Source organism: Cryptomeria japonica, chromosome 1, assembly GCF_030272615.1.
Source record: "Cryptomeria japonica chromosome 1, Sugi_1.0, whole genome shotgun sequence".
NCBI classification, from domain to species: Eukaryota; Viridiplantae; Streptophyta; class Pinopsida; order Cupressales; family Cupressaceae; genus Cryptomeria; species Cryptomeria japonica.
The window spans coordinates 102,340,949-102,345,316 of NC_081405.1; positions in this window are offsets into that span (position 1 = coordinate 102,340,949).

The following is a 4,368-nucleotide window of genomic DNA, read 5'->3' on the forward strand; positions in this document are numbered from 1 at the left end:
TCTAAAGATAAAGTCATTGTTGATTCTCTTATTGGAAAGTTGACTGCGTTTGAGTTAAACAACTTTGATAATAGTGTTTCAAAACCATCTGAATCTGCTTTTAAAGCTTCTGTTACCAGTACATTTGTTAGGAAAGGAAATGATATTTGTCATAATCATGATTGCAGGTCTAGTCATGGTAGTAGCAGAGGTAAGGATGATAATGAAGATCATCTGATGGAACTTGAGGCATTATTGGCTAAAAGGTTTCCTAGAGGCACTAGTAAGTATAAAGGTAAATTACCCTTGAAGTGTTTCTCTTGCAATAAAATTGGACACATAGCTGCTACTTGTCCTAACACTGATAAGACAGAGAAATTTAGAAAGTTCAAAGGAAAAAGACAAAAACATTGTTATGTTGCAGTTGATGAAGGAGTAACTGATGAAGAATCAGAAGAAGATGACAATGAGGAGATAGTGTTTATTGTTGTGAAGGAAGATCCGACTGATGAAAAGGCATTGGTGTCTCATATGGATAGCAATGATGAATGGATAATAGATAGTGGTTGCTCACACCACATGACCAGTGATAGAACCAAGTTCTTATCCCTTGAAGAATTTGATGGAGGTATAGTAAGATTTGGTAACAACTCACCTTGCGTGGTTAAAGGTAAATGAACTATTTCATTAAATGGGAAAAGCAATGCGGATGGTGTCTTTTCGGTTGATGGATTAAAGCATAACCTTTTGAGTGTTGGTGAATTAAATGATAAGGGTTATCTTTTAGAATTTAAAAGTGGAGTGTGTTGGATTCTTGGAAAAAATGGAGAATCGATTGCTACTAGAAAGCAGACAAGAGGTAATCTTTCTCATCTAAATAGTAATGTGAATAGTTGTTTGGTGGCAAAGATTGAAGACTGTTGGTTATGGCACAAGAGATTTTGTCATGTTAATTTTGAAAATTTGATAAAGGTTAGTAAATCAAGTATTGTGAGAGGTTTGCCCCAACTTGTTAAACCAGTCAATGTGTTATGCAAAGACTGTCAGACGGGTAAGATGACTTCTGTATCTTTCAAGAGTAAGTCTTTCTCTTCAGAAAATATCCTTGATTTGGTTCATACTGATCTTTGTGGTCCTATGAGGACTAAGATTTATTTTGGTGATAAATATTTCATGATTTTCACTGATAGTTTTTCCAAGATGATGTGGGTAACTTTTCAGAGAGAAAAGTCAGAGGCATTCAGTAAATTTAGAACATTCAAAGCATTAGTTGAGAAAGAAATCGGGAAGAATTTGAAATGTTTAAGATCTGACCAGGGTGGAGAATTTACTTCTAATGAATTTGTGAAAATCTGTGATGAACAAGGAATCAAGAGGCAGATGTTAGCTCCTAGAACTCCACAATAGAATGGGATAGTAGAGAGGACGAATAAAACAATTGTTGAAGTTGCTAGAACCATGTTGATTCAAGGTGTACCAAAAATATTTTGGAGAGAAGCAGTCAACATTGTTGTTTACACTTTGAACCAGGTACTTGCCAAGAAAGGTTAAAACAAAACACCTTATGAATTATGGCATGGGAAGACTCCTACTGTAAGCTACTTTAAATTTTTTGGGAGTAGATGTTTCATTAAACATGATGAATACACTAGAAAGTTTGATGCAAAGTGTAATGAAGGTATTTTTCTTGGTTACTCTAAAAAGAGTAAGGATTTCAAATGTTATAACAAAAGAACAAAAAGATCATTGAGAGTGCTGATGTGAAGGTAGATGAACTCTCTGAGAAGTCTGATGAGACCAATAGATTTGAACCTCAGAAAGATGAAGATAAACTTGTGTTTATTAAACCAGAGGTACAAAAGAATGATGAGAAGAACAATGCATAAATAGGTGCTCAACCGGTAAATGAAGATAACAATGAAGAACATGAAGAACGTGAAGCAGAAGGCACAACACTAGAATCGGTAGTACCAAGATATGTCAGACTGAATCATTCAGAAGAACAAATTATATGAGATAAAAATGCTGGTGTACAAACAAGAAGGAAAATCAGAGAAAACTCATGTCCGATTTCAACTATAGAGCCTAAAACAGTAAGAGAGGCATTGAAGGATGAGGATTGGATTAATGCCATGAATGAGGAATTGGATCAGATTGATAAAAACAAGACATGGACACTTGTTCCCGGACTAGAAGACAAGAATGTAATCGACACTAAATGGGTCTTTAGAACCAAGTTGAATGAAGAAGGCAAGGTTGTGAGGAATAAAACAAGGTTGGTATGCAAAGGCTATGCACAAGAAGAAGGAGAAGACTATGGAGAAACCTTTGCACCAATGGTGAGATTGGAATAAGTTAGAATGTTACTTGCTTATGTTGCATTTAAAAGATGTAAGGTCTACCAAATGGATATTAAATTTGATTTTCTTAATGGCATCCTTGAGGAAGAAGTGTACATAGAAGAACCAGATGGATTTTCTTTAATTGAGAATAAAGATATGGTTTGCAAGTTGAATAAGGCACTGTATGGATTGAAGCAGGCACCGAGAGCATGGTTTGAAAGATTGCATGCACATCTGATCAAGATAGGATTTTAGCGTATGGGTGAGGATAGTAACATATATCTTAAGACTGATGGAGACAAAGTATTGATAACTGAAGTATTTGTAGATGATATCATTTTTGGAGGTGATGATGATTTATGTATGGCATTTGCTGAGGAGATGAATAAAGAATTTGAAATGTCTCTTATTGGTGAAATTAAGTTTTTCATTGGTTTGCAGGTCCAACAATTGGATGGTGGAATATTTATCTGTCAAAGTAAGTATGTAAAGGAAGTGTTGGAAACATTTGGCATGGAGGATTGTAAACCAGTTGGTACTTCGATGGTGACAAGTTGTTAACTATCTAAGAAAGATGATTCACCCTCTGTTGATTAAAAGGAATACATGTCCATGACCGGTAAATTGCATTATGTTGTTCACAGTAGGCTTGATATTGCACATGTTGTTGGTTTGGTTGCTAGATTTCAGAAGGATCCCAAGGAGACTCACTTGGTAGCAGTGAAAAGGACATTTAGGTACTTGAAAGGCACAATAGACCATGGTTTATGGTATCCTTATAAAAATAATTTTCTTTGGAAGTGTTTATTGATGCAGATTGGGCAGGCAATGTTGATGACCAGAAAAGCACTACCGGTGGAGATTTTCTTCTTGGAGCTAGATTGGTTGCTTGGACAAATAAGAAGCAAACATTTGTATCACAGTCAACAATAGAGGCAGAGTATGTTGCAACATCAATGAATTTCATGCAAGCAATCTAGATGAGACATGTATTAGAAGGTTTTAAACTTGATATGTCTGAACCGGTAACTATTTATTGTGACAATACAAGTGCTATTAATATTTCAAAAAATCCCGTGTTACATGCAAGGACAAAGCACATATAATTGAAATATCAGTATCTGAAGGAGAGATTCCAAGAGAAGTAAGTCAGAATAGAGTATGTGACAAGTAAAGAGAAGCTTTAAAGACAATTTCACAAAACCATTGCCGAAGACTACCTTTGAGTACCTCAGAGGTAAATTAGGGGTCAGATCCCTACATAAGAAAAACTAAGATGCAGGAGACACATCAATCCAATGGGCTTACTGAATATTTTTCACTGAGGATTGATGAAATGGTGGCTACTCCGTAGGGGGAGCAACTTAGATGAGATTTGATGACCGACGATGCATATGCACCTTTGGCATTGTTGTTAAAGGGGGAGAAGAAATATATTAGCCTAAGGAGGAGAAGATGTGTAACAGAAAGGGGGAGAAGAAATGAAGATTCAATTCTAGGTAAAGATGAACTGAGTGAATCGACAAAAGAGTGAAGTACAACAGAGAAGTTTCAAAACTGAGCAACATGATTTTAGTTGAATATGTTGGAGTTTATGTTGCCATCAATGCCAAAGGGGGAGAATGTTGGCATAATTGGCATAACTGATGCAGATCAAGAATGGTGAGTGAACCGGTAAAGGACTGTTTGTGATTGCATTGTGATGAAGAGATTGAGATTGTATGATTGGATGACTTTGATTAGTTATTTGTGTTGTCATTGATGGCAACTGATGTTTTCTATGTTATATTTTGTCATGTAAGTATTTTTGGTCTACCAGAAATGCCTTACCGGTATTATAGATAGTAAACTGGGAATTAGGACCTTAACTGGTAAATGAGGAATGTTTTGATTTGACCTGGTGATTGGTGATGATGGAAGTGTTGTGGTTTGGAATGTGACCTTGTATCATTGTAATATGTATCAGACCGTAACCGCATCATGTTTTGGTTATCAAAAATCATGTTTATGATTTATGTTGTATTTTTGTTAGGGTTTAAGAAGGGTT